This window comes from Epinephelus fuscoguttatus, linkage group LG12 (assembly GCF_011397635.1).
Source record: "Epinephelus fuscoguttatus linkage group LG12, E.fuscoguttatus.final_Chr_v1".
Taxonomy (NCBI): Eukaryota; Metazoa; Chordata; class Actinopteri; order Perciformes; family Serranidae; genus Epinephelus; species Epinephelus fuscoguttatus.
Window position 1 is genome coordinate 16,121,436 of NC_064763.1, and position 19,475 is coordinate 16,140,910.

General features: G+C 40.9%; 1 protein-coding gene across 1 annotated transcript in view; it reads right to left on the bottom strand.

Annotated features, from left to right (window-relative positions):
• The window catches only part of doc2b (double C2-like domains, beta), a 247,321-nt gene that overhangs the window by 120,680 nt on the left and 107,166 nt on the right, over positions 1-19,475 (bottom strand). The window lies entirely within an intron of this gene.

The following is a 19,475-nucleotide window of genomic DNA, read 5'->3' on the forward strand; positions in this document are numbered from 1 at the left end:
AGCTAGAGAGAGTGGCAGGGTGTTACTTTGTTCAATCCGAAATGGTTCCAAATAGGAATGCAGGGTTATTTCATGTCGGCATCACACGAACTAAAAAGGTGAATAGCTGATGTTTGTTTGTAGCAGCGGGTAAAGCCGTCCTTCAGACAGAATTAATGGACTAGTAGCTTCAAATCATTTATGCTTTTACATTCAGAGTGCCTGTGTGAACTCTTGTAATGTCATTCAAATAGCTTGTAGTGGGTTATTAATATATATCTGATGAATTCAGCCTTCTATCGCATCTATTTACATACACAAGATAAAGTCTTCAGTGCTGCATAGCCTCGTGAAATGCACCAGTATCTGTGTACTTTTTTAGGACATAATGTTAACAGCATTGAGTTTCATATATAAATCAGTTTTATTATGTTTATAAAAAGTTCTGCTGTCTTGTGCAGTGCCAAAATTGCACACATTATTGGATCATAAAAGCGTATAAATGTCAATGCACAGAAGAGAATGTGACAAAAACAAGCATCTTATTTAAGAGTTGTAAGAAGTTTTACAAGTCAAACTTATCACTTGAAAATAAAGCATATAGATTTGACGTTAGCTTCAGGATGGTGATAAAAGTATAAAGAGAATGATTGTAAAGAAACAAGTAGATGAACAACAATCCATTGTTCTGTGGGGGAGTGAGTGTGAGTGCGGTCAGTGGGGAGGCGTTAAAAGTTGCACCACTGTGAAACTACAGCAAGTCATTCTGTCTATAGGCAAAGTAAGTGTATAAAACACGTACGTTGCACAGAACAACTCTAGTTTTGATTATTTTCTTATACTTGCTCACAAGGGTTAATTAACTTTTCACTGAAATTTTGCTACACTCGTTACTCCCAAATTCCACCAGATGCATGTTGGTTGCGTCTGCGCTCCGGAACGGCAGCGGAGCCGACAGGTTTCAATTCTAGTCAATGTGTGTACTTCCACCGGCTGCGGCTGTGCTGCGTTCCGGCTCCGTCATAGCTGTGGCGGTCCTGAGCCCTCCACACCAGATACGCAGGACTTCTATTTTTGCCGGACGCCGGAGCACAACGCAGCAGTTCAGCACAGAGCAGATCGTGCGGGGCAGGAAGTCGTGCACAGAAACAAAATAAAACATCCTGTTAATTTTCAAAATAAAATACATAGTGTTAACGGCGGATCATATTTTCCTGCACTACACCTTGAAAACTACATAATGGGCAGAGGCAGGCCTGTAGTCAACAGGTCAGAGGTTGTCAGACGTCATTTCACCCCATTGACACCATGGACGAGGAGATATTAATCATGGAGGTGCACCGAGATATCTTCCGGTGGAGCTGCACCGCTCCACACAGCAAACACAGCCGGTGGGTGTTGATGGATGGCAGAGCACGCAGCGGATAACCAGCGCTGCCGTTCCGCAACGGACATGCATCCAGAGAAATTCCGGCGTTATTGTTTGCTTTAGCGTGAGGTTGGTGTGCTTCATACATTGTGCTCCACCCTTGAGACAAAAAAGACAACTTCCACTCCCTGTTCTTCTGCTATTTACCTCCTGTCTCTTTAGTTTCCTCGTCTCTATATGCCAATGAAGTGAATTCAAAATACCTTCAAATGTATTGCCCAAGTTGTGTTACATTAGCATGTTTCATACTTATCATATCAACGTTTCTAAAGTGACGTAGTATATGAGCTTAGGTGGAGGGAATAGTGTGACACCTAGATGAGGCACCTGCCAAGCTGCAGCCCACTACTTGAGACCAGCAAACAATAAAAGTGCTTGTTTTTATGCCTCTGTGCCAGTCAGTACGTTTACATGCAGAAAATTGAATAATTGGCTTAGTCTGACTGAAACCGAACTTTTCAATGCATGTAAATAGCTTAGTCCGACTGAAATTGGACTATCCGTAGCTGGACTAACACACCTAGATAATTCAATAGAAAATCGAATGATTGCTGCATGTATCCACTTTAAGGCTGCCACGATTAGTCGACTAATTGATGACTAATCGACTATTAAAATAATCAATGACTATTTTAGTAATCAACTAATCAGTTTGAGTCATTTTTCATAGAAAATACTATAAAAGTACCCCAAAATACTCTTACTGCAGCTTCTTACGTTCAGATATTGGCAGCTTTACACACTCTTCCGTGACAGTGAACTAAAAACCTTTGGCGTGAGTATGAAACAAGACATTAGATGACGTAATTCTGGGGTTTGGGCGAGACAGACTGACATTTTTCAACATTTTAACACATTTTTCGATGAAATGATTAGTTGACTAATCGAAGAAATAATCGACAGATTAGTCGACAATGAAAATAATCGTTACTGGCAGCCCTAATCCACTTAGTCTGACTGGAGTTCTGCGCATGCACCACTTTTTCTTTCGCGGGCTTTCACCTGGAAGAAGCAGAAGACGCACTTGGACGGGCGAGGAAACTACATTCATGCTCTGACAGCTAAAGGAGCTAAACATTTTGAAGTTTGTGGATGGTAGGAAAAGGCGAAACGTGGATTTATGTGAAAAAAAAAGTTTCTGAACAAGAACCGGAATTAGTTCAATACGCATTATATTAAAAAGGACACAGCGCTGCCTATCGAGGCAGAGTCAAATGTACTTCAGAAATTAGATTTTCTCTTCTGGATGTATACTCAGACAAGATGAGAAGTCCGACTTGAATGATCAACCGAGCTATGAGCTTAGCTTGACTACTGCGTGCATGTAAATGTACTGAGTGATAGCCGTAGCCAGTCATTATATTTTTAGGTTGTCTGTCCATATATCCATGTGTCCGTCCCATTCTCGTGAATGCGGTATCTCCAGAATGCCATGAAGGAATTGCCTAACATTTGGCACAAACATCCACTCAATGGTGAAGGTACAATGGACAACCTTTTTGTGCATAGATGTTCTAAATAAATTTATATTTTTTTGCATTGATCTCAGCCTGTGAACTTTTTTGGTGGCTGCCCAGCGCAGTTGCATTGGTGTGTGGGTATCTCCTCTGCCGTCCTTTCCAGAAACGTACAATGCCAACATCTTTTCTGCTAATTGGTTTGCTTTTATATCATCATTTAAACAGATGGAAAAGCCCCTGCATTGTGTTGTATAAAAAACAGTTATGATCATGTTTGCTCCGAATGCTATATGTGTTCCTGCTTGTATAAATATTCTGAAAAATAACATCAACTCTCCTGTGGCTGGCTGATACAGTGACACTGAGTAGCAAACAGCCCGCAGAGGATCAGTGCCTTGATCTATATTGGCATATTCATGATAATGAGTCAGGATTGTCATTACAGAAGTTGGATATCTTAGCTTTGGGTACAATTAATTATTGACTTTGTAGTTCTTAAGCCGAGTCCTCCCATTTTCTCCTCTTTTCGTAGGATGACTGAGCTGTAAAGAGAGAATTTGTGGCACAAATCTGTTTTCAAGCTGATTTGGCTTAAATATTGTATCTGTGCACAGCTGAGAAGCCACAATATGAGTCATCTGGTCTGGTGTGTCTCACCCCAACATCCTGCTCCAACTTGAAGTGTGACACAAAGAAAGGGCCATTTACCTTGTAGCTTTAAAATGAGTGACATTATTGAGTATTAACCTACTGTAATCATGGGAAAACCTCTATTGATGTCTGACGTGTTGGAGACGGGACCGTGAGTCATCCTGTACAATTCAAAGAAATCTCACCAGGAGAAACTACGACGTGAAAGTAAAACACCCTAAAGGCTGAGATTTAGACCAAACTCCTTTATCTGTGTTTGATTCCACACAGCCGGCACAGACAGGGACCATATAGAGGAAGTGCTGTTGGCTTTGAGCTATCTCTGTCCCTCTGACTGTCTACATGCATGTACGCCCTTTTAAATCAATTAAACCCCATTTCAAGGGGCCAAATTGACTTATTTCCATCATGTGAGCCATTACAATGGATGTGGCCTGATTCACTTACTGCGGCTAGCAGCCTGTGAAGATGGTAAAGCTGTAGCTGGAGTGATGTCAGCAAGGGGAAACTGTAAGTTTAAGGGGAACTTTGGTATTTTTAAACCTGGGCCCTGTGTTTCAGTGTCCCCATGTGCAGAATGCTGCAATGGGCAGCAACGAAACAGGCTACAACCCCAGCCAACATTCGTATGTGGGGCCCCTGTGGGTAGTATATCAACCTGGTTTCACTCCAAAGTCATCGAAATGTGGTGCTTGGGCCGTGACTTGCAGCGTCAGACATAGACGAAAAAAGCTGTCCTTTAACGTCAGCATGATACATGGCTGTAATAGTTTAATGGTGCCTTGCAGCATCAGGGGGAAACATGGCGGGACAAGAACAAAAGTGAAGGCAGCGGAAGTCCGACTGGGGCGGGCAAGCCAAACCCTGTTCTTTTTTCCTGAACCTAACCACTTGCTTTTGTTGTTAAAGGAAAAAAAAAGAGTAAATTTGCCGTGTTGTACCAACGTAGTGCTTTTGAAAGAGACTATATAAATGGTGAATTTCAGTTTTCAGTGAATTTCAGTGAATTTTTGTATTTTGAAAGAGGACAATACATGTAACAGGCAGAACTTGAAATGGCGTCCCGGAATGTCAACGACCAACACACCCAGAGTACCTTTCATGTCTTATCTGGACGTGGGAAGTCCTTGACCAAATGACGATATGCGAGGTCGGAGTGAGAATGCGTATGAATGAGTAAATGGACTGAAAAATGGGCCCTTTATGGGACTGTCTACGGGTTCCATATTGGCCCCATGACAGTTGCTCACATGGGTGGGTTTACCCAAGTGGGCCCCAGATAAGATGTCCACTTTGGACCCATACCCACTTTGCATCCAGGTAGCCCCAGAATGACCCATATGGGGCCCATTTGGGCAAACCCACCCATATGTGCAATTGGCATGGGGCCAATATGGAACTGGTGGACAGTCCAATAAAGGGCCCGTTTTCAGCCCATTTAATACCAACATGGGCTCCACATAGAATGTTGGCTGGGAATGAAGCCATCTGGGGAGGGTGCGCCCTGTCAATGTTCTTCCAGTGCTTGTTTTTGCCACTGACAGGCAAAAACACAGATTGGTGTTGTGAGTGCAGGGTTTCCCACACATTCATGTATTTGAGACAGCCTGCCACAATAAAAACATCTGCCGCCACACGTTGATGTTTTTATTTTCCGAGCTGGACCTTTGATAAGTAGTGCTATCGGATGACCATTCAGCTATTCATTCCACCACACTGTCGGAGTGCAGAGCGTACTCTTGGCACAGACGGAGCAGCAGTTTGCCAGTGAAAGTGAAACTTATCTTTTCATTGCGCTGGGTCTAAAAGTTGGCATTCACTCGCCTCTTCAGCAGCTGCTCCTCTCATTAATTGATTTGATCTGATCAGCTGTGATTGCATCAACTGCTCAATTATCCACCCTGCGTGACTCAAACTCCACAAACTGCTGCTGAGGAAAAAAGGAACTCATATAAGGTCCACCTGCGCTGCGTTCAAGGGCCAGTAAAAACCTCAGAATTTAGAGAAGGCACACAGAATGGTAAAACAGTGTCAGTTAATAATAATAACAATAACAATGATGATGATAATAATAAAGTTTGCTGACCCCCTCTCACCTCCACCTCTGCTATTGGGGTACAATTTATCAGGGTACAATGTATATTGTAAAATACAGAAGAGGAAAACACCAGCATGTACACATTTTGTATGGCGCACACATAAATTATTTTATAAAGTTCTCTGGTTGAATAGCCGTCATACATACAACCAGTAAACACATCTGATATGTAGCAGTTCATGCTCACCTGACAATGTTACAGAAAAGACCCTTCAGAGAAACATTTTTCCGTACCTTTCAGTCCTTTCTGTAATGTCAGACACTCATATTAACAATTTGATGCTGTCGGGGGGCAAAAAAAAGCACTTTTATTGGACATAAAATGACGAGGAGCACCTTCCCTGAGTGGTTATATTGTCGCCTGTTTCAGACGGCTAAAGCCCTCACTCTCCTTTCTGGGCTTTTTGTGCTTGTTCCCAGTCGTTACTTTAACATAAAGATAGTGGAATTCCCCTTTAGGACTCAATTTGCAAAAGTTAATATCTGACCCTGAAATGTTAGGCTGTAGTTACTGTTATAATCAGCTATCATGTTGGTTACTAAATTAAACACTGAAAAACTAAATTAAGCACTGAAGGCTGCCCTTCATTTCATTGAATGCAACTCAGTAGGGGGTCCCTGCTCCGTTTCTCGTTCAGCTAAGGGGTCCTTGACCTGAAAAACATTCAAGACCCCCAATGTATTCTTTACTGTGAGAAAATATGAAATAGCCTGATGCTAACAATGCAACATGACACATCAACATGACATATATATATGTATGTATATTTATAAAATTGCCTAATATTACTGGCTACTTAAGTCATGATGTACTGAATGTGAGATGTTACAGGGTAGGGCTGTCAGAACGAACTTTGCTATTCGAAAACAATTCCAATTGTTGTAAAAATAAGCATATTCGAAGTTGGAAACTAAGGTTCAAATATTTGACTTCCAGTATGACGTAACACCCTGGACACACCGGACGCGAAACTGAAGCGCAGTGCCCCGCAGCGAAGGCAGTTTTCAATCGGCACCCATGTTAACCTATCTGACTGACACAGGCCGCTGAGCAGAGCGGAGTGCCCGCGGAGGCTCGCGTACTGCACTGCTTCAGTTCGGCGTCTGGTGTATTTTTCACATGAGCCGCGAGCACTTCTGTTAAGCTGGATAGAGCAGACCGTACCAAACAAACTCGAAAAAACGAGTACTGACGGGAACAGACGGGTGGAGTCGATGTTTAACCGGCACGGAGAGCGCAGGAGAAATGCACCTGCGAGTACACTTGCAGGACTAACGTGTCCGGTGTGTCCAGGTGAAAAATGCCTGCTTGTCTTTCTAGACAGAGAGTTTTCTTCTTGAGACTTACAGTAGCAATGTATGTATTTGTTTGAATGAACCAACATATTTGCTTCTCCATTAAACATCATTGCTTGAATATTTCTGGCCTCATATTGTATCTATTCTATTTATCAGTATATCTGGCCTAATATTTCTATTTCCCTTCTTGAAGTTTTAAATTGAGTTGGTAAAACTAGTGTTTTGCAAATGTTACACAACAGATTTGATTGGAATGCCCTCTAGTGGATGCATGATGTAATTGGCATCCTGTAGAATTCCCAAATAAGCTGGTATATATGTGTTTATAATGAGCTAAAAAAAAAAAAAAACCATTAAAAATTTGAATATTGTTTGAATTTTTAACATAAAAAAACATCAAAAATTCGAATCTGATTTTGGGGGAAGATTGACAGCCCTATTACAGGCAACAGGCTGCAACTGTGGCAGTAGCTGAAAGTGACTGTATGCTACACAATGACTGAATATTTCTTCTTTAGCTGTCAGCAGAGCTTTTATAGACAGCTGCAAAGAGGTTAAATGTCTCTGGTAAATAAAGCAATACATTTATCGTAATAGACATGACATAAGTAGCTAAATAGCCACTTACTGGTGACTATTTTCTGAATGGTTTTTATAAGTGATTGATAGATGCCAAGATTGTCACGGTTCCACCATTTGTGCCCACACTAGAAGCTTAATTAAAACACTAATGTCACTGTCATGTCTTTGGTTTAAATGAGCACCAGTTCTCCTCCCCCATCAATGATTCGCTTGGTAGGTCAGTGTGAATATAAAAGCTCACTACAACAAAGAAAATACCCCCATGAGACAACATATATCATGTGGTTTTATCCCACAAGGTGAAAAAAAGATTACCAGGATAAAAGACATTAACGCTAGTAATAATAGTGATTATGATGGTGATACTAATAATCACATCAAATCAAATCAAATGTATTAGTAAAGCATGTTTGAAAACAACCAGTGTTGAACAACAAAATAAGTAAAATAACATAACATGGTAACAGCAAAATGTAAGAGAAATGACACAACGAACTCAAAAACATTCACAAATAAACAAGTAAAATAAAATGGAGCACAGAATAATAAGATCTGAAATTAGAATATATAAGGTTACAACAGAAACCTAAAGACAATCAAAGGTCTTCAAAGCCAGGAAAAATCCTGAAATATAAATTCCTAAAGGATCAATTCCAAGAATTAAAATGCTTTTTTGTGGAGACTTTATTGTCTCCACTATTTATTGTTTCTTATCTGTAAAATACAAGTAAAAAGCTTCGTTTCCACTGAGGGAAATGTTTTCAGCTTACAAAATTGGACAGAAGGTCTGTGTCGCTGTAACATGTAGTTACGTTTCTGGGTAGGTGCATGTCAGGTTACGGCGTAGGTTATGGCGTAGGCTCTATGTTGCCCTTGGTGGTTTGCTATACCCCAGATGAAGTTGGAAGGGCCAAATAAGAACACTTCTGCCTCACTGTCATTTAACTGAAGACAGTTTTTTGCCATCCAAGATTTAACATCTTGGATAATTAAGAAAAAAAAATAAGAAGATTAAGAATAAACAGTATTTTTATATAGCGCTTTTCTACACAACATTACAAAGTGCTTTACAAAATAAAATAAAACCAACAGGGCAGATAAAATGAGAATAAGGCCAAAGATGGAGTCTCTGAATTTGTTCTATGGTGTAACAAAGAAGTCATTTTACCTTTTAAGAGTGGCCTTCATTAAAAAATCAAAAGGTAATTATCAAATACTTCTCAAGCTGTTGACATGTCAAGGTGAAGGCTTTAATTAAATGTTAACAAGAGAGTCTATGGGCTATTTGTCCCACTACCTTCGTCCTCATTGCATGGTTCAGAGACCTTCATTTCCACTTACAAATTAGCTGCAAAGTAGATTACCAAGTACTGTTAGTAGGAGACCCACAGACCTCCTACTCTATGTGTATATGTCATCCATTTTGAGTATTTTCCTGGTCAGTACATGTTAAGGCTCATTTATGTAACAGGTCAATTGTGCAGCAGTAACGTGTCACAAAGTCAAATGTACATTTGTAATATTAAGTAATATAATTACACAACATTTGTTTCAGTTGTTATCACCTGACACGTTTAGACCTCCATAGACAATATGTGGAACATTTCATACTCAGTTTCTGTACCCCTGTGTTCACCTTTTGGGGTACCCCACCTATAAAGGAGTGTCCATAAAAGAGGTAAGCGACATTGCTCTCGTAGTAATTTCCGTGTTTTAGCGCTAAGTTCATTTTTCACCCTAAACTTATTGTATAAAATGCCAACATATTCCTGTCACTTAATTTGTGTAGAGGCTCGAGTTAATATGGTTTGAATTGACGAAGAATTTCGTTTTACCTCTTGCTGTCAGGTATGTTTTCTGTGTTTTATTGTACTGAATTGAATGTAACATGGCTGCCGTTTTGGGGTCATCCCTATGTTTCCCGGGTTCTATGTTCTCCGCTTACCACCCAAAAAGGTTCTATATTTCCCGGGTTCTATGCTCCCCGCTCAACCAAAAAGGGTACTATGTTTCCTGCTTGGTTGAGAACCTGGAAACATTGAACCTTTTTTGTGTAAGCGGGGAACATAGAACCTTTTTTGCAGGGTTAAGTGGGGAACAAAGAACGCAGGAAACATAGAACCCAGGAAACATAGATACGCTCGTGCCGTTTTGCCGTTGTACTCCATGGGAGAGGAGCTGGAGTTTATATGGTCATAATTGACGGAGGATTTTGTTTATACCTCTTGCTGTCAGAGTTGTCAGGAATAACTGTAGCTTGCCTCCAAAGATATCCACGGTCTGGGCCTCTTCATATCAACACAATGCAGACAACACTAGAGTGCACCAGTTACATTTATACTCGTTTAAAGGGCCAGTGTGTAAAATGGGTTGAAAACAGTGACATCAGTGGTCAAATTCTAGATTGCAAGGCTCACTCGCTCACCCCTCCCGTCGGGTAAATGACGGTGGCCTCGTAGGGACAAAAAGCCTTGCACACGAGTTTTTCAGGAGTAGGTCTATCTAGCAACGAGGTGAATATTTATTTAGAAATGCAAGCCATGTTACGATATTGTAATGAATCACTCACGAGCAGGAGACCAGAGGAGCGTTCAGGAAAAAGGCCAGTTTATTTGAGCACTCCAGAAACTCCGGTAACACTCCAGGGGGTAAAAGACTCCGTCCCAAACTCTGACTCTTCTAGTGTAACACACTTCTTACACACATACTTGTTTACCAGACCGAGTGGGGACCCCCTCCCCTCTCTGCTCCACCAATCTCCAGCCCGCACACTGACTGACAGCGTAGCCTGTAAACAGAGCTCAGCTGTTTATTTAGCCTAGCAATATCTCTGGACTATAGTAGCTGCAATGGACGACTTTGAACGCAATTTTGAAGAGTTTCTTGTAGCAGACACAGACCCAGAGCCATACCTGTTTGAGCCAGAGCATACAGATGAGGAACTCCATGTGTTTGATGCTGAGCGGGCGAGAAGAGAGGTTGAATGCACAGAATGGGATTCGGTGCTACTGCTACCATCATTGGGGAGATATATCATCAGGAGGAAAAGCGCCGCAGAGAGTGCATCACAAGGAGTGAAGTTGCGTCTTCTTTTCCTCGCAGATGACGGTTCGGGTTCATTCTCTCCTGTTGTGTGGTAAGTGTGGTCCATACGCAAACTTTATAACTAAAAAAACTTTTCACTACTCTCTATCGACGAACTTCTAACACTCTCTGCTGTTTCTTCCTCCTTCTTCCTTCCTTCCGCTGTCTTTGTTGGTCCATTTATACACGCGAAACGCATTCTCTGGCTGGCTGGATTGTCCACTCGGGCTACCTTACATACATGGCGGCGCAAGATGGCGACCTCTCTAAAGCAAGGCCCTTGCTATATATATACATAAAAGCATAATTATAAGGCTACGAAAACCAAACAAATTTTATTTTATAGCGATTATACACTTGTATAAACATATTAATGGGTAGAATATTCAGATTCAGATTCAGATTGACAATAAACCATGCCAAAAATTACACACTGGCCCTTTAAAGTGATGCAACAGATATGTCTGTTTTAAACATTGTAAATGCCACTGCCCTCATACCTTCATGCTTTCTTCATGATGGCATAGATACAGCCAAAAAATGGTACTAGAGGGGAGACTCAAAAGTTTCTCGCAAGGAACAAGGCCATGGTGGAGTGGGTTGTAATATTGTACATTTGAATGGAGGCAATATTGTAGACAGCAGTGGTCTGTGCAGCTATTATATACATCCTGACATGTGGACGGAGAATTATTTTCTTTTTTAATACCTTTTATTGTCATCATATCATTTCATGAAGCTTACGATTGACATAAAATGATAAAAAGAAATAGATACAGAACAGTTTTGGTACACATTTGAATTTTAAAGTATGTTCTCGTAATTTTGGTGTCATAGCATAATTCTTTTGATTCCATTGCCTTGCTCAAGGACACCTTGGTAATGCCCAGGAGGCGAACTGGTACCTCTCAAGCTACCAGCCAACACTACATCCGTACAGGATTTCAACCGATGATTCTCCGGTTCCTAAGCCAACTCCCTATGAACTGAGCTACTGTTGCCCCACTTTTTTGTCACTATTTATTACAGATTCATCCTGTTCCATCATAATTTAAATTTGTTGTCATCTTCTACAGTTGTATCTTGCTTGGACTATGCCAGGGGTTCTTAACCTTTTTGACCTTGGGTCCCAACTTTTCTAGTACAATGTGGCCCGGGGCCCATTCAGATATTAACATGTTTAATTGATCTTACTCTTGGTTTGATTTGTATTCAATAACTAGATCAAATACATTTCCAATTATTAAGCTAAAAACGTATCAAATAAATTACATGATACAATGTGATCATCACAGAAACATTTATTTATCATGTGGATATAAATCTACACCTCCGTCAAGATGCCGAACAGGCTAACAATTCATGGGACAAATGTGCTACAAGAACATATTTGACAACAATTTTAAAGGCTCAAGTTACAGCAAAAAGGATTGCCTCTCAAAAAACTGGTAAGAAAAATTAGAAATTTGACAAATAATATTATGTGGTGATAAATACATTCAAAATAATAAAAGTTTCAAATTAAATAAATAACATTAAATAAAATAGAAATAAAGTGCAAATGAAACTATAACTTATAATCACCAAGTTTAAAAATAAATAAAAAAATATTTAGTTACAATACTCAGTTACAATACAGCCTCGCACCACTTGGTGGCGGTAATGTGTCAGTCAGTTGTTTAACAGTTAAACAACTGACTGACGCATTACCGCCACCAAGTGGTGCGAGGCTGTGTTGTAACTGAGTGTGTCAACATAACAGTATGCTGCCCTCGTGGCCCACAGGTGCAAAACTGAATTTGTTTCGCGGCCCTCTAGGTGGCGCTCGCGGCCCACACTTGGGCCGTGGCCCCATGGTTAAGAATCCCTGGACTATGCTACACTGCCTCCACGATCTCTGGTGGCACTGCTCCGTTTTGTCTGTATGCGTAAGCTTTCAGAAAATGTGCACAAATCCGGACAAAATGAACGCAGTGTATGGACAGAAGGCTCTGCCTGTCTCCGTCTCCATATCTACCGTTCATAGCAAAAATAAGCTCTTATGATAAGCCCCTGACACTTTGGACCCCTGGGCCCCTGTGCCCAGTAGGCTTGTTCATCAATCCATTCATGTACATACGTTGACCTTTATTTTACATTTCAACAATGCTGTGGTTAATGTCTGGTTAGGTAATGCACAAAAAACACTTGGTTATGATTAGGAAAAGATCATGTTTTGGCTTAAAATACCTGCTTTTTGTGGCACACTCTATAGTGTAGATGGCCTGGCCTAAACTCTTACTGTGTGAATATATGGTGTGCGTGATCTGACATAAACTTATTATAATCCTGACTCGACTTCAGCTAAATGATCTGTCAAGCAATTTTTCTCTGAGCTGGTTGTCTGAATAATGGGAAAACAGTAGCTTAAGTGACAGGAAAGACCTTTTAATGTGTATTGGAAAGCTGGTCTCGCTAGTAAACCCTCAAATGTCCAGTCCTGTGGTTTGAGTCTCTATGCTACGACAACTCCCAGCAGTAAACACAGCGCATCCCGAAAAAACAAACAAACAAACAAAAAAAACCACTTTTGGTAGCATCGTTCAAGCAGGAATCACAGTGATGTCTCAGTAAAAACAGCCACTTTTTGTAGCACCATTCCAGCTGAAAAACACAACAATGTCTTGGTAAAAAAACATCTGCTTTTTGTTGGACCATCCCTAGTGCACAAAGCAGTTTTATTGTTTGCCAGTCTAGAACAGTGGTCTGCAGCTTGGCAGGTGTCTCACCTTGGTGTCACCCAATTCCGCATACTCCACCGCCAGATAACAGGGTCAGGTCATATACTGCATCACTTTTGAAACGCTGATATGATATGATGAAATGTGCAAATGAAATGTACAGTGCCAAAATCTTCTTCTGGCATGTGAGCTGAGTATCGACAGTTTCTCAGTATCCTTAAAAACTTAACTAAAATATTGGGCATTGCATAAACACAAACATCTTGTTTCCCTGAACATTAATGAGTGAATTATTTATTGGAACAAGGAACAGCACCTTACTATTGTGCTTTTGATATTTTAGTGTGCGGAAATGAGGATAAGAGAGGTACAGTGAATTACTTATTCCACCCTTTTCAATTATACAAAGCATTAAAAAAAAAAGAAAAACACAAAGTGACTGAAAATTATATATAATTCACTTTGTAATAATAGAGCAGAAAGAGAAATGAGAAAGTGAAAATATAGAGGTGATGATTGGCAGCTTAATTGAAGGGCAAAAATGCAGGTAACATTTTGTCTGTTGTGCTGGGTGGGTGAATGAGGGGCAATGAAAGACAGTGGACACATTAAAATGTATAAGATGTAGGAAGGCTTCCTGCTGCTGAATCAAACTGCAGAACTATTATGCTCTAAGCATACATACATCAGCACATACCAGTATATACTGTATGCTCTCATTATGCTGGAGAAAGCTGCAAACCACCATACTTTTTAAGTCTTTAAAGTAGGTAATAAGGGTATTTAAATTACACTGATTGTTTTGAGTTTTTAGAGAGGGGACTTAAGATGGATCCCAGAGGGACTCCACAAGTAGATAAGGACAATGAGAACTGCTCATGTTGTCTGACTGTAAGAGCAACAAGGCGGTGCTGAAGATAGTGAATAAATTCGGCTTGTGGTTATCTGAACACCACCACACACTGTGGCACAGGTGAGGTCTGTTTAAATCTGAGAAACATTTCAGTCCAGTTGTCACAGAAACTGCATTCACACTGAAAATTTCTCCACCAAGTGTTTTACATCCAGTGCCAACATTCACTGTCAATGCGGAAAGTAATGAGCTCTTTATGTGGCAAGGCAGAGGACAAATGCATGAGAGTCTGGATGGTGAATGAGTTAAACCTATAATTATGATCCTTCTCCAATCTTAACCAAGTTAAATTATCGTAACCACAATCTTCCCTGAACCATAACCATATTTACCTTATCTTAAAGGAAAACTCGGATTTTACACATCAGAGTCTGTTTACAGGTCTTGGGGTTAAAGACTACAAATTTGACAATTAAAACAATCTGAGGATAAAAGGCTTGAGATTGAGTGGTCAGGTTGCGTAGACCCTTTCACTGTTCGTAAACAGTATGATGGTATTTTTGGTGGGCGGGGCTTAGCTGGAGGAAAATCAATTCTCAGACATTAGCTAGCGTCATCTAGCAAATTCTGTTGGCTTGTTTTTAACAGTGGAGGAAGATGGTGTGAGTGGTGCATTCAGAAATACTCATTCCAAGTGCTGGAGCGCACTCTCGCACAAACTGGAATGTTTGTAAATTCAGAATGTACCGTTCCATTATTCAGAGCACCACACCGACGGAGCAGCAAAACGCAGAGCGGAGTGAACGTGTGATTAACTTGACTGTTCGTTAATTCATGTAGGAATATAAGGCTCCGGGGCGTCGGTGGCTTAGTGGTAGAGCAGGCGCCATGTGTACAAGGCTGTTGCCGCAGCAGCCCAGGCTCAAATCCAGCCTGTGGCCCTTCGCTGCATGTCATCCCCTCTCTCTCTCCCCCTTTCACGCTTACCTGTCCTGTCCATTAAAGGCAAAATGGCCCAAAAACCTTAACTGTGTCTTGCTCCATTTTTTCGTCTAACAGGTCACTCATTTTAGTGTAGTGTCTGACTTTGCAAACGCACCATGTCAGGTCACTCACTCTCCAGGACCGTGAGTGTTACTTGAATAAGTTAACACTGCCCAACGGGACCAGACTGGCTGACCTGTATGCTCTCACTCAGTAGATGGATGATTTCCCAAGATTGCAGACACTTGACCGGTTTCCTCCAGTTGTGTTTTGCTATTGAAGCTAATGTTAGCTAATGTGCTTAAAAGTTAGCGTTCCAGAGAAATCCAATATTCCTCTTAATCCCTCCCCAGTTTCTGATGAGGAGGACACAACCCTTAATACACATAACGTTATTCATCCCTACAACAGGAAATACTTTACCCCTAATCTAATATGAAGTGTGTGCTGCACGTGAGCATTTCTGATGATCACCTCTGTCCAGTCCTTTCGTCTTATCACATTTAACCATAATTGTCTTTGTTTTTGTTGACGGGCATTGACAGCTGGTTTTGAGCCATGACTCCTTCTAGTCTGGCTCCCAATAACACAATAAGACCACATTTGAAGACTCCTATGTAGCCTACAGCCCTGTGATGCCAAATTGTGATTTGCCTCCAGCTAATAAAAAATTAGCCTCTCTCCCACGGCTACACGTAGTTTCTATCAGGTTTCTATCCATCTGTCAAGAAATGTACTTCCTTGCGCTGGACACGAGAGGCATCATCTGATCAACTGATGCACAATTCTCAGTGCTGTTGGCAGCTGCAATCCATTCTTTGTGAATTCACCCCTCAGAGTACTGAGGCTAACAACAACCACAACCTGTTTAAAACAAACAAATAAAAGGGCATTAGACCCGGTTTAAGTCTTGGGTTTTTCCATTTTGAGTACATCACCTGGATTAAGATTAATTAAGCAGGGGGAATTGTATATAGAAATACGCCCCTCTGCCTTTCCCACATTTGACATATTCTTTTGATGATAATTTAATTCAGTGGCCTTTTGCACCCTGTTTTAACCTCCTTTGTTTGCTTAAGTTTTATTGTCTGGTGACCTTTTGTCCGTTTCAATGCACAACATTTATTTTTCTGACCAAATGCCAACAGGGCTATGATAACATAAGCATTGTACATGTGATCTATCACTGCTTAATACATATAAAACCCTGTCCTCACAGCACACTCTAACCAGCTCAGCAGGCACCAGTATCAGAATTTAGTGTTTAACCTTCTCCCATTCTCCCACGAGCCAGAATCTATAAGATCTAATCAGAGAAAGCTTAGCTGAGGTTCGCTCAGTCACAGTTGCTATTGAAGAGACTGCAGCTTTGCCACAGAAGCAACAGAAAAAAAAATCTGTGGTTAGAAAGAAAAATAAGGGATTTAAGCAAACAAATTAAATAATGGAAATGGGTACATACAGTATCTGAGAGAGAAAAATCATTTTCTCTGGTTGGCTAGGCAGCAGCCGAAGTCCAGAAGCAGAGCAGTATAGAAAATAACCACCATAAATCAAGATGGCCTGATGCCCACTCTGCTGTCCAACTCTCCTGCCAAGACTGGCTCCTCTGATGCCCACTTTCCTTCACACCAGCCATTCAGCAGACAGATAGGATGAGTTATAGCTGCTGACGGCAGCCGTGGCTGTCAGAACCACCGCTTCATCACAACAAACTCGGGAGAGGAAATCACAGAGGACGACACCCCTGGACTTTTATTTATTGTGTATTAGATCAAAATAGTCTTTTTTTATTATTAACAAAAATAGATATGGTTACAGTCTGCCTCCAATATGCTGGATATTTATGTATTGATTTAATAATTTATCAGTGCTAATCTGGTTGCCTGTAGAAAGCCTGTGATCAGTGTAGCTGCAACATTAATCTACTAGTGCCCCATGACGTACAGTAAAGACCCTTTGACCTCTTCAGCTTGGCTACTCTTACAAACATAAATAAATACATAATTAAGTACATAAAAATAGCACATGAATGAAAAATGAAGAAAATGTTACATTTAGGATTGTATTTACTTTCTGCACTGTAATTGCTAATAGCTAAAAAACTGTATTGGCAAGGCAATTTAACTTAATCACAAACGCACTGAATATTAGCATCAATAAAAGGAATTATGTAATAAACAATCATAATAAATGTCGAGCAAACTGTATGAAAACATTGTATAGATACAGTTTGTATTCATGGGAACGCCCACAAAACCTAACATCCTTTGACGCTGAGGGGCGAACAATGTATTTGCAACTATGCTCAAGAATTGCTGTGTGGCTCTTAACATGTCAATCAAACTTAAAAATCAAGAGTTGAAGGGGTGTTTTTCACCACTAAAAGTGCTTGTTTTGCCACTGACAGGCTCAGATTGTTAACATAAAGGATCCATAAAGAGATAGACCCTCTTTGTTAAAAACTAAGGGTGCTTTCAGACCTAGAGTCGTCTCCTTTGGTCTGAATCAGGGACTAATTTTGTTACAAAGTTGTATAATTGCCTAGAGTTGGTGCGTGTTCTCACGGCAGCATTTACAAGCGGACCAGGTCAAATACCCTGTGTGAGAAAGCTGCTCTTGATTGGTCAGAATTTCCATGTGGGAAAAATACAGGAAGTAAACCAAACGTTGAAGAAGAGTACACTTGCAAGATAAATGTGACACTTTCTAATGTCACAATGGAGGGACAACTACGCAGGTTGATTTTAGCGCTGCTCATCGTGGACTATATTGCTGTCATTGTTCATTTTAGTCAAACCATACAGTTTGAAAACAAGGCGCGGCTCCAACTAGAAAACAATGTTTTGATGCATTGGATGTGTTGAATGTGCATTTTTTTTAAAGATATTTTTTGGGGCTTTTTAGCCTTTAATTGATAGGACAGACAAGCGTGAAGGGTTTTTTTTAAACCAAAAACAGCCCCAAAATCACTATGGTCTAACCCACCACACTCCATTTAGATAAACAGCAATGTCTTTGAAAACATTTACATACCTACACATTAAAACACATAAAACAATTATCTATAACATTACGTTATAAACGACCGCGGACCTCTCGCTCGTCCCCCCTTTCTGACCCGTGACAACACCGCCCGCGGAAGTGCTGCGAATAGCCTCGAAGCGCAGGACCGTGACCAGCTCGCGCCCTGCAGCGATCATTTCGCGTTTCAGAGCGAGCTGCAAGTCAATGTGTCAAGCCAGGTGATGGAGACAACAGCTGGGAGCAGAACCACTTGTCGACCAGCGTGGACAAATACGCGTCTGATGCCAACGCCCACTCGCAAAGAGGACAGCTGTGGTCACTTGTCTGTCCTATTTTTTTTTTTTCTCCACAATCGAATATCAATTTTCACATTCGAAGGCCCATTTTTTTTTCAAATTCGAATTTAAATTCGAATTTAGAATATTCGTTGACAGCCCTAACCCAAATTTGCATGTATCCCACGTATTTTGGAAGGCTGCGATCACGTGACTAATGCACTGACTGTAGTACACAAAGAAGCAGATACAAGGCAGTATTGATCCATGATTTCATGTTGTTTACACCAAATTCTGACCCTACCATCTGAATGTAGCAGCAGAAATCCAGACTCTTCAGACCAGGCAACATTTTTCCAATCTTCTATTGTCCAGTTTTGGTGAGCCTGTGTGAACTGTAGCTTCAGTTTCCTGTTGTTAGCTGACAGGAGTGCCACCTGGTGTGGTTTTCTGCTGCTGTAGCCCATCTGCTTCAAGGTTGGACGTGTTGTTGGTTCAGAGATGGTCTTCTGCAGACCTTGGTTGTAACCAGTGGTTATTTGACTTCCTGTTGCCTTTCTATCGTCTTGAACCAGTCTGGCCATTCTCCTCTGACCTCTGGCATCAACAAGGCATTTTGGATCTCTGGATATTTTCTCTTTTTGGGACCATCCTCTGTAAACCCTAGAGATGGTTGTGTGTGAAAATCCCAGTAAATACTCAGACCAGCCCGTCTGGCACCAACAACCATGCCATGTTCAAAGTCACCTAAATCACCTTTCTTCCCCATTCTCATGCTCGGTTTGAACTTCAGCAGGTCGTCTTGATCATGTCTACATGACTAAATGTATTGATTATTGATGACACGTGATTGACTCATTAGCTATTTGTGTTGAAGAGCATTTAAACAGGTGCACCTAATTAAGTGGCTGGTGAGTGTATCATCTACTGGTTAAAGCTGCTTTATGGGAAGAAACACAGTTGGTTGGATGCACATTCGATGTGTGTTTTTCCGCAATATGCTTCAGAAATAATAAATGCTTTCTGAGATGAAA